General features: G+C 34.9%; 2 long non-coding RNA genes and 1 pseudogene across 2 annotated transcripts; 1 reads left to right on the plus strand and 2 right to left on the minus strand.

Annotated features, from left to right (window-relative positions):
- Positions 1 to 4,309: 4,309 nt before the first annotated feature.
- Positions 4,310 to 6,213, plus strand: LOC126724325 (uncharacterized). Its single transcript, XR_007654925.1, has 3 exons — positions 4,310 to 4,442; positions 5,219 to 5,284; positions 6,070 to 6,213. It is a non-coding gene; the product is annotated as an uncharacterized LOC126724325 (long non-coding RNA).
- Positions 6,214 to 6,344: 131 nt separating this feature from the next.
- LOC126724287 (stromal 70 kDa heat shock-related protein, chloroplastic-like) lies at positions 6,345 to 8,596 on the minus strand (annotated as a pseudogene).
- A 168-nt stretch (positions 8,597 to 8,764) lies between these two features.
- Positions 8,765 to 11,383, minus strand: LOC126724322 (uncharacterized). The gene is made up of 5 exons (XR_007654923.1): positions 10,456 to 11,383; positions 10,273 to 10,297; positions 9,989 to 10,069; positions 9,338 to 9,658; positions 8,765 to 8,845 (listed from the first exon to the last, which is right to left on the minus strand). It is a non-coding gene; the product is annotated as an uncharacterized LOC126724322 (long non-coding RNA).
- Between the last annotated feature and the right edge of the window lie 679 nt (positions 11,384 to 12,062).

A 12,062-nucleotide genomic window follows, 5' to 3' on the forward strand; every position in this document is an offset into this window, starting at 1 on the left:
GTCAACACCACCAAACGCCGGTCTCTATGCTGAGCTCCACATCGGTCTCTATGCCGAGCTCCTCATCGGTCTCCACGCCGATCTCCACCACGCTGACTTCCAACCACCATGCCCATCGCAGCCGCGCCACCAGCCTCGCCACCACGCCGATCTATAAATTCGATCAGGCGTGAGCTCCGATCTAGCTTGGTGATTCGGCGTGAGCTCCAAGAGAGAAGCTTCAAAATGGCGAGAGAGAGAGGGGATGAGAAACAGAGAAGGAAGAGAGAGAAAAGAAAGAGAAAAAATGAGAGAGGAGAGAGAAATTACCGGGTTTTAAAACGGTTTGAGAGTATTAAAAAAATATTTTTCTTTATACCATTCAGCTACAGTACCATCTTACATTTGAGATGGTACTATAGCTAAATCTCAAAATTTTTTTGGCATATACAATATGGCCTTCCCATTGTTGAGCAGTTTTAGGGCTTAAATGCCAAATGTTCCTAACATTTGGCATATACAAGCCCCACTGCTGATGCTTTTAGTGTTCCTAGGGTAGCTTCGTCGGCCTCTTAGTGGCAGGCCAAACTTTCGGATGAGGAGATGATTAGTATTAGTGGGATTGCAACCGAAGATGAGATAAGAGTTGTCTTGTGGTCTTTGAAAGTTTTCAAAGCTCTGGGTCCGGATGGTTTGCATTCAGGTTTCTTCCATAGATTTTTGGTTGATAGTGGGAAGTTCTGTAAGTGATGAAGTGAAAAGGGTCTTTGCAGAGAGAAGAGTTCCTGATTACTTGAATAGGACTCATATCACTCTTATACCAAAGATTCAAAGTCCGAAGACCTTAAGAAATTATAGACTGAAAAGTCTATGTAATATAGTCTATAAAATTGTTACAAAGATCATAGTGACTAGACTGAGACCTTTCTTAGACAAGCTCATTTCTCCCTTCTAAATTGCCTTTGTTCCAGTAAGAAGGGAGGAAAGGTGGGTTATATGGTGTTAAAAATTGACTTGGAAAAGGCTTATGATAAGCTCGAATGGAGTTTCATTAGAGATATGCTTTTTAGAGTTAACCTTCCCTTGGATCTTATTGAGGTTATTATGAGTTGTGTTTCGACGATCTCTACTTCGATTATGGTAAATGGTGAAGTGCTTGATCCGATTTACCTTTCTAGAGAGATAAGGCAAGGGGACCCTCTATCCCCTTACCTATTCATCCTTTGCATGGATTTCCTTGATCAACTCATTGAGGAGAAATGCAGTAATAAATTGTGGCAATCAGTTAAAGTCTCTCAAAGTGGTTCGGCTTTCTCTCACTTGCTCTTTGTGGATGACTTTGTGTTTTTTGCCAAAGTGGACCTCAACAATTGCTTAGCAATAAGAGATGTTTTGGATATGTTTTGCAGCTTGTCTGGTCAATCGGTGAGTGAAGCAAAGTTTAGAGTTTTTTTCTCTCCTAGGGAGTCGTTGAGCGATGTCCTTGGTTTTACATCCACTCCAAACATTGGGAAGTATTTAGGAATCCCTATGAGGGTGCCAGGAGCCTCTTCCCATGATTACAATTTCATATTGGAGAGGGTTAAGCAGAAACTTGCGGGGTGGAAGGCCAATTTACTATTTTTGGCTAGGCGGAATGTTCTCATTTAGGCTTCCACAGTGACCATACCATCATATGTCATGCAGTGTACTATTTTACCGGGGAAAATTCTAGATGGTATAGACATAGTTAATCGTAATTTTCTGTGGGGCACTTCAGAATCAGCAAGAAAGATCCATTAGGTCGGATGGCAGAAGGTTACAAAGACAAAGGAAGAAGGGGGTCTAGGCCTACAAACAGCTAGGGGGAGGAATATAGCCATGCTAGCCAAACTCAATTGGAGGTTCCATACTGAGAATGATGCTCCTTGGTCTCAAGCTTTAAGATCAAAATATTGCAATAATAGAAGGGTGAATTTGGCAAATGCAGATAAGTTGCCTTGCTCAAAAGTTTGGGTTGCTTTTAAAAAAGGAAGAGAAGTTTTTATGAAATGGAGTTTTTGGGTGGTAGGGAGGAATAGTACCATAAGCTTTTGGTATGGTAAATGGTTAAAGGAAGGTCCTCTCAGGCACCTCATTCAGGGGCCCTTGCCTTGGGATGCAGCCAATTGGGGAATTAAAGATATTTTGGGGGATTCGGGTTTGGATTGGAGTTGTATGCCATTTGTTTTTCCTACAGACATTAAGGAGAAGCTCCAAGCTACACCTTTCTCCCTTACTAGTAGAGGCGGTGATAAACTTGCTTGGGCTGAGAACCCGAAGGGCTGTTTTGAGCTTAAGAGTGCTTACAAAGTTGCAATGGGGGCAAATACAACCTCTCTTTTTACAGCAAGATGGCTATGGAAAGCTCTAACTTTACCACGCATTAAAACTTTCATATGGTAATGCACTCATAATAGCATTAGGGTGAAGGAATGCCTTGCTAAGAGAAGTGTGACGGAAGATGTGGTGTGTCCCATTTGTAGAAGGGAAGATGAATCTATTTTACATGCTCTCAGGGACTGCCCTTGGTCTCAATCGGTGTGGAGGCAGCTTGGTGTGCAGCCGAGAAATCTCAGCTTTTGGTTGTCTAACCTGCATGATTGGTTAGATATGAATGGTAGGATGAACACTAATCACCTTGCAAGGAAACCTCCTTGGAAAATTATATTTCCTTTTGCCATTTGGAACATATGGAAGAATAGGAATGGTGTTGTCTTTAATAGGAATGTTAAAATATTATGGGTTTTAAAAAGAACTCAAAAAAATAATTGAAAAAAAAAAAACATAGAAAAATAGACAATCACGCACAAGAGAGAATGTCAAGGATATACGTGGTTTGGCCTTTGGCCTACATCCACAGGCGAAGACAAGGAGAAAGTTCCACTAACAAATATGGAAAATACAAAGGTGGTATGATAGAATTCTCATAAAACCCTGTAACACCTAGACATGGCAAAGCGGGCGGGTCGGGTCGGGTTCGGGTCGGGTCAATCGGGTCACGGGTCATTTTAAGCGGGTTGAAAACGGGTTCGGGTCAATCGGGTTGCGGGTCAGGTCGGGTTGGGTCGGGTTGACCCGTATTTTTCACATGAAATTTTTCATTTTTTATTTCTTTTATTTTTTTTATTTTTTTAATAAAGAAAACAATATGTATTTGCCATTTGGATAGTTATGCAACATATTACTTGATGTAAAATGCATTATTTTGAATTCACTACTTATATCAAGAATAAACTCAGTTAAACTTATTAATACTTATTCAATAATTTTAAAATTATACAAATCCTAACATTGCTATCTAAAACAAAACAAGACAAAGATAAGTAAAACAAATATACAAGTTTTATTTTTACACAATATTAACATTCCCAAAAAAAAAAAAAAATTACAAATGACTTATTGGATAACTCATTTGATAAAGAATAAAAACATATAAGAAAGTTACAATTTTAAAAATTAATTTTATAATCTATTATCAATTGTGGTTGACACTCTATTTCAATTTGAGATATACATTAAAGTTTGATTGCTTACTTATTTATACCTAGTCTCTTTTATGAAAATCATATCATTGTTAAGCAGCACACACTCTAGGAAATATCATAATTTATTTTGAAAAGCCGTTTATTTTGAACATAAATTGTTAAAAAATAGATCTAAGCATTCATAATTTATGCTAATTTGATACTTTGGCTTTACTATTTTCACACTTGTGAATGTGTCTCACATATATCTACAATTTTAAATCTGTTTTTAACTTTACTGTAACCAGATTATCTTGGCATGTACTTTACTATTTGATATCTAAAAATCTTTACTCATTACAGAATGCTCAACCATTTATTTTTCAATTAATTTGCATGCAGTTATGTAAATGTATCAATTGTTTTCTTAAAGTTCATAATAAACAATTAAACCAATATTGTCTTAATTTCACCATTTTTTTTACCAAAAAAAAAAAAGTTTTAAAAAAATGGTTCAGGTTCGGATCGGGTCGCGGGTCGGGTCGGGTTGACCCGCAAAAAACACGGGTCGGGTCACGGGTCAACCCGTTTTTGCTTCGGGTCAAAAAAATCGGGTTCGGGTCGGGTATTTTTCGGGTCGGGTCGGATCGGGTCAGAAAATTCTGACCCGTTTTGCCATGTCTAGCTAACACCCCATAATTTTGATACCAATTAAATTATTATACGTAAATTTTTAATGGAGGCCTATAATTAAAATGGATTAAATTAATTTGAGCCTAAGGTATTAAAAAGAAGATAAATACTATGGAATAGGAAGCCCAAGTAAAGTGACATAAGTAAATACATGGGCCTTGAAAACCCTAGCCTTTTTCCTCATAAGATACACGTGTATTTACTGATGGTGCCTCCTTTTGCTTAAGCCGCTTCACACTTCTGAACCTTGCTTTGCTTCACTGTGGCTATGAGTGGAGACTAAAGGTATGACTCTCTTCTACTCTAAACTTGGGAAAATTGTGATACTTAATGGCTAGCTTTTCTTTCCAATCTTATAGGAAAAATTTGTTAGTGGCGTACCTAATAGAAAAAATAAAATATTAATAATAATAATAATAATAATAATAAAAATAGGGGCTGCTGTTATGGAGCTAAGGATACGATTATGTTGATAAGAAAAGGGTTTCTGTGAACATTATATGACCGCTTATGGCATCACTAAATGTCACCACCCATCCCCATGTATCTTCACGTTGTCCTTGTTCAATACGTGTCCAGCAACTTCCTTGTGTTTTGGTGGCATCAAGGGAATACTAGGCATTGGATGGATAGATTAAGGCATATATTACGTTGATCTCATGTCCATCTTTCTGCTGCATTAAAGTTTCATGCATAGATTACATTAATGGAAAAGGGCCACATTATGTTATTTGATACCTACCTCTACCTCTAGTGATACTAATTTATCATCTCTAAGCCGCTGAGTATGCAGCAACTTTTTAAGCCCAAAAAGAAATCTGATTATGCAGCAATGAATTTTAAGCCAAAATATGATTCGGTAGAGCCAAAAGATATGATCATGCAGCGGTATTTGTAAGTCCAAAAATCTGATCAAAGCTGAAAGTGAATTGGATAGTTAGGTGAATAAATAGAGGATTTTGGATAAATTAATATTGTGTAGAATGAAACTGTTTAAGAGTGAAAATAGATTTTTAAGTGGGAAATTTGTGTATTGATGAACCTATTTTTGGTGTTGCTAGGTTCTAATTCTACTGAATTGTTGTGATTCAAGGGAGGTTGATTTCTTTTATTTTTGCAACTAAGAGGTAAGTGGTGTTTACTAATTTTGGGGGTTTTCCCAAAACAGTGTTAATTATTAAACTATTTTATATGCAAGAATATGTTGATATTCTATATATAAATGAATATTTTACAAATGTTTGATGTGCACATTGGCTATTCGTTTTATGAAAAACTTGTGGGACAACCTAATTTTATTTAAACTTGTATGTGTGAATATGTCTTTATATTTTGAGAAGTATGAATGGATTATTTTGTGAGCATATTGAATATGTTTTGAAAACCTATGGGCTATGGCAAGTCGTGATTAGAAGCTCAGTATGGTATTTAGTCCTTAGCAATGGACAATCATGCTGCAGCTAGTCCTTAGCAAGGGACGGTCCCAAAAGGGGACAGTGCACATTTGATAGCTCCTTAGCAAGGGAGCATACTATTGAGGATCCAAAAGGAAGCTCCTTAGCAAGGGAGTGTACCTTTAGGTTCCAAAGGAGCCATACTTAAGAAATGGGATGAAAGGAGGTTCCAGTCCCAAAAAGGGGACAGCACAACCCTGTCAACGGGGCGCAAACGTTGACCACAAGAAAAGCCTAGGAAATTGTTTATGTGATGGTATCAATATATATATTATGATGGCTCACAATATAAAGATATTATTTTCTTTTACATGAAATAGTTGATGACAAAATATTGGTGAGTTATAAGTTGTGAATCTGTTGAAAGAATTATTTATTTGAAAGGTTTGTTCCCACACCCCAATGTTAGTGAATTCCACTTATTGAGTTATCTCACCCCCCTTTATTTCCCATTACAGATACATTAGGTGGATTACTGGAGTAGAGATTCTTGGGAGACAGAAGTTACAAATTATTTTTGTGGAACTGAGGATTTTATTATTATTTTATGGCATTAAACTTTGTATTGGAGAATTATTTTGAGGAAGTTTTGTATTTGGTGAATTAGAACTCTGACTTTTGTAATCAGATTCAAGGTTTCTAGTTTCTTTTATTTAATATTTTTTATGGATTATTCATATTAAATAGACTTTTATTGCCTATGATTTTGGGGCGTTACAAACCCAAACCCTAATACACCCAAATTACTCAATATAAAAGAGATATTGTCATACTACAACTACAACAGCAACAAAGCTGTAGTCCTAAAATTTAGGATAGACAATTGTTGCAGTGCATGCAAAGAACTGAAGAAGATAATCCGGAAAAGTTAATAGACTTTTAATAGGAATCCAATTCAAAGTCACGTCATGTTGACAGCTCCAGTTACATAATTTCTTGATTCAGGTCAACCACTGCAGCTTTAATGGCTTGGTCTAATCCACCAGAGATGGCATCCTTGAGGTCTTCCACTTTAGCTTCTACTTTCTCCTTGATTGGTTCAGGAACTTTTGTCTCCCTGCTCTTTAAGTTCCATCTCAATTTGGTACAAAATTGAGTTAGCTTGGTTCTTTGTGTCTATGGCATCCCTCTTTTCCATGTCTTCCTTACCAAACTTTTCAGCTTCTCTAACCATCCTATCCATATGCAATTTTAGTAACATAATTAGGTTAGGTTTACAGGTACTTATAGAAGCTTCAATTCTGCAACCATAACAAGCAGTAGAATATAAAATTTGAATGTTTCTTTTTATCTTGGTTCACATTTTGATACAGTATAGATACTTGAATTGCTAAGATTTCAGAAAGAAAATAAAGATACAAGTTCTTGAAGACCATGGTAGCATCATTGAAAGGGGTAGCAATAGAAAAAAAGAAGCCCTTAAGCTATAAAATTAAAATTAAAGATTGAGAAATAAAAGATTTTTTAATTTCAATTTTTATTTAGAAAATACAAATTAGCATATAAACAAGAAAAATCATTTTCTGCCAACAATGGCTATCATAAGAGGACTATAAAATATCTAAGTAGCATAATGCACTAATACATAAATGATCCTTGATTTACTTGGAGTTTGGTGATGCAATCTCTTATAGTTCTATAATTGCATTTGTTATATATATTCAGTTATTTCTCAGATGGTTAGATAATTATAGTCGGCTCAGATGGGTTGGATTTCAGGATCATTCAAGCCCACAAATTAACCAAAAATTCTAATTTCCAACTCATTCTAAAAATATCTCTAGACACAACAAGCTTCAACCACCAGATACTAATTCATGCCTTCTGTTGAGAACTAAAACTTGCTATCTCTAGTTTGAACAAATACCAAACTCTCTTTATAACAACAGTTTTTTCGAAACGTACCTTATCACTTGGCAAGGTGCTAGCACCAGTTATGGCAATATCTTGCTTCTTTCCAATTCCCTTGTCAATTGAAGTGACTGAAAGGATACCATTGGCATCAATATCACATTTCACCTCAATTTGAGGAACTCCATGTGGCACATGTGGGATGACATCTAAGTGAAAGCTTCCAAGAGATTTGTTGTCCCTCACAAACTCTCTCACCTTGATAGAGGTTAATCTCTACACTGGTCCATCCATCTGCAGCAGTGGAAAAGAAAACAACCATGATTTGGAAATCGGTAAAGTTGTGATCCTTCAGATTATCTTTGTCAGTACGCCACTGAAAGTTTTAAGTCCTAAAACAAAAGTAAAAAAAGATCAATATTGACGCCTCAACTATCTCAACAATTAATGCAAGTTGTTAAATACTACAGTAGACAATATTAGAAACAGAGAGCTCTGAAATGAAAGTAATAACTAATAAGTGACATCCAAGAGCACAGTGTCACTAACTTCTCCTGCTAAAACACTAGCCCTGAAATGAAAGTCACTAAAATAAATATTGATGCCTCAACTGTCTCAACAATTAGTGCAAATTCTAAAAAGTACTACAGTAGGTAATATCATAAATAGAGAGCAGTACGTTTTCTTCCATAAATAAAGAGGAAAAAAGAACAACAGGACAAACCTAAAGTATAGCTTCAAGACCAACAACTTCATAAGGATTTACAATCACATTAGTCTCTTTCCCAGTCATTTCCTCATGCTTCTAAATGGCTGGGAAGCCATGAAAAAGTAGATTGCAATATTAATCCACTGAAGTGATGGAAATCAAACATTTATTGATATTTCATATGCGAGTAACAATTGTCAGTAGGCATACCTGTCTAGCAAATCTGAACACAGTTCTGCAAATTTGACCTGTCAGTGTGGTGTCAATGTGTTTTGGGCCATCCGCAGCAGTAGCGGTAATGAAAGGTAAACTGGAAAAGCAAATGGTTTTTCTATATGATATGGAAAATAGAGAGATCAACTTAAATAAGGCATAGAAATAGTGACATATGTAATATTAGTCTAAGTCAGAGATGACGGCTTCATCATGGTAAACGCTTGCTTGCCTTTCAGAATATCTATGCCTTTTTCTTTCTTACAGTTTTCAGCAAGCCAATCAACCTATTAAAAATTATAGAAAATTATAGAAAGTAGGGGTGTAATTTAGTAACAACTAACAAAAAATCAGAAAAAGAAAAAAGAAAAAAAAAGAATATAAACTAAATGTCTACCAGTTTCTCTTGTTCCAACCTTGTCAAAGCCATTGCTTCTTGGATGAGTCTCCAACCTCAAGAACTGCATAGTACAAACGTAACAGAAAAATATAAGGTTCATTACCTATTCTTGAAGACCATGGTAGCATCATTGAAAGGGGTAACAAATAGAAAAAAAAAATAAAATAAAATAAGCCCTTAAACTAAAAAATTAAAATTAAAGACCAAGTAATAAAGTTTTTTATTTATTTAGAAAATACAAATTAGCATATAAACATGAAAAAACATTTTCTGCCAACAATGGCTATGGTAATAGGACTATAAAATATCTAAGAAGTATAATGCACAAATAAAGAATTGAGCCTTGATTTACTTGGAGTTGGTGATGCAATCTCTTCTAGTTCTATAGTTGCATTTGTTATATATATTCAGTTATTTCCCAGATGGTTAGATAATTATATTCGGCTAAGCTATAGGTTGGATTTCAGGATCATTCAAGCCCCAAATTAACCAAAAATTTTAATTTGAACAAATACCAAACACACTTCATAACAACAGTTTTTTCAAAACATACTGCATCACTTTACAAGGTGCTAGCACCAGTTATGGCGATATCCGGCTTCTTTCCAATTCCCTTGTCAACTACAGTGACCGAAAGGATACCATTGCATCAATACCAAATTTCACCACAATTTGAGGAACTCCATGTGGCACATGTGGGATGCCATCTAAGCAAAAGATTCCAAGAGATTTGTTGTCCCTCACAAACTCTCTCACCTTAATACTGGTTTATATTCATCTGCTGCAGTGGAAAAGAAAACAACCTTGATTTGGAAATTGGTAAGGTTGGGTTCCTTCAGATAATCTGTCATCACACCACCTAAAATTTCAAGTCCTGAAATGAAAGTCACAAAATAAAATATTGATGCCTCAACAATCTCAACAATTAATGCAAGTTCTAATAAGTACTACAGTGGACTATATAAAAAATAGAGAGCTCTAAAATGAAAGTAATAAGTGACATCCAAGAGCACAATGTCACTGACTTCTCCAGCTAAAACACTAGCTCTGAAATGAAAGTCACTAAAATAAATATTGATGCCTCAACTGTCTCAACAATTAGTGCAAATTCTAATAAGTACAACAGTAGATGATATCAAAAATAGAGAGCTTTACGTTTTCTTCCATAAATAAAGAGTTTAAAAAGAAGAACAAGAAGACAAACCTGAACTATAGCTCCAAGAGCAACAACTTCATAAGGATTTACAATCACATTTGGCTCTTTTCCAGTCATTTCCTCATGCTCCTAAATGGTTGGGATGCGAGTTAGACCATCAACGAGATTACTTTATCTATATCTTTGAAGGAAAGCTTTGTATCTCTCAAGGCAATTTCAACAGGTGATAAAAGCCTATGAAAAAGTAGACTGCAACATTAATCCATTGAAGTGATGGAAATCAAACATTCATTGATATTTCACATGTGAGTAACGATTGTTAGTAGGCATACCTGTCCAGCAATTCTGAACCCAGTTCTACAAATTCAACCCCTTTCAGTGTGGTGTCAATGTGTTTTGGGCCATCCACAGCAGCAACAGCAATGAAAGGTAAACTGGAAAAGCAAATGGTTTTTCTATATGATCAAGGCAAATAGAAAGATCAACTTAAAGAAGGCATAGAAATAGCCACATACCTAATATTAGTCTAAGTCATAGATGATTGCTTCATCATGGTAAATGCTTGCTTGTCTTTCAGAAGATCTGTGCCTTCATCTTTCTTACGGTTTTTAGCAAGCCAATCAACTATTTTCTATTAAAAATTATAGAATGTAAGGGTGTAATTTAGTAAAAACTAACAATAAATCAGAAAACAAAGAATAAAAACTAAAGATCTACCAGTTTCTCCTGTTCCAACATTGTCAAAACCATTGCTTCTTGGATGAGTGTCACCCAAGGTAGAAAATATCCTAAACCCTCCACTCCAACCCCAAGAATTGCATAGTAAAATCCTAACAGAATAAAGGTTCATTGCCTATTCTGTATATATAAATATTCATGCATTTGATCACAAGTCAAGATTCTTCAAATTTGATTATAATCAAATGTAACATTTAATTATAGACAAGTCTAACTGACTTCCATACCTACATCAACTTCTCAAATTCTGAAAGAATCCAAGCAATACATCCCATCATCATATTTCCACAGAAGATTCAAATTCTTCAGATAATCGTTATTTGCTAGATGCTTAATCCCTATAAAATATTTCTCATGATAGTTCTTGTAACCAAGTTCAAATGGATGCATAATAGTACTGTTATGTATATAGGTGAAAGAGTTACAATTTGATAAGCAAAAAAAGAAGAAAAGAAAATGACAATGAGTTTGTTTGTTATTGAAACAACTACACTAAGATTAAAAAAAAAAAAAGTTCGCAATAAGCTTTAGGTTTCACAGAGTGTTGCTGAAAAGTCCAAGAGCAAGTCTCCCTGAAATTGAACTTTAACTGAAGATAGGTGGTAATATTGTTGCTAACACCAAGCTACAGTCTTCATCCAATTCAACCTATCAAAAATAAGTTTGAGAATTAACTTTAAAAAAAGGGAAAAGAGGGGAAAATAATACAATTTCTACCAACTTGCAAAACCTAATCTTTGAAATAAGATATATAAAGTGAATTCAATAATTGATGAATTCACTAAACCTAAAATAAAAAGGAAGAATGATGAGAGCCAGTATTTGGTAAATTCAAAGTGAATTTAGTAAGGAGATGCCTGAATTTAAGAAAGTAGTGGTGTTAAATCCTTCTGATCAACTAACTAGATCTCAAGATTTTTCTTTTCTCAATAATAACTGTGTTATGAAACATCTTCCTAACGATATAATGAGATAAAACTAAATAAACATTTATAGTTAGATTGTAGAGAACAACTTGATTTTTATTACTCATTTTATGATTCATATTGATACAGAGTAAAGTAAGTTACAGAAACTAGAGCCACAAACTGAGAATCATGGCCAACCTATTTTAATTAAGAAATAAATATAGTGAATTGAAATAATTACTTGTTTAGGTTTGAGATTTTTCAATAGCTTCACTAAGAAATCAGCTATGCGCATAATGAAGCCATTCTTGAAAAGGAACAACTCTTCTGTTGACACCTTGTTGTGATCTTTATCCATGCCAAACTGCCAGATATAAGTTTGAGAACATACAAAAATAAAAGTATAAATGAAAGGAAAAAAAACAAAAGATTTACCACTGATTTTTTTCATTTAAGTCTTACATAATTGTAGTATT

Source organism: Quercus robur, chromosome 4 (assembly GCF_932294415.1).
Source record: "Quercus robur chromosome 4, dhQueRobu3.1, whole genome shotgun sequence".
Taxonomy (NCBI): domain Eukaryota; kingdom Viridiplantae; phylum Streptophyta; class Magnoliopsida; order Fagales; family Fagaceae; genus Quercus; species Quercus robur.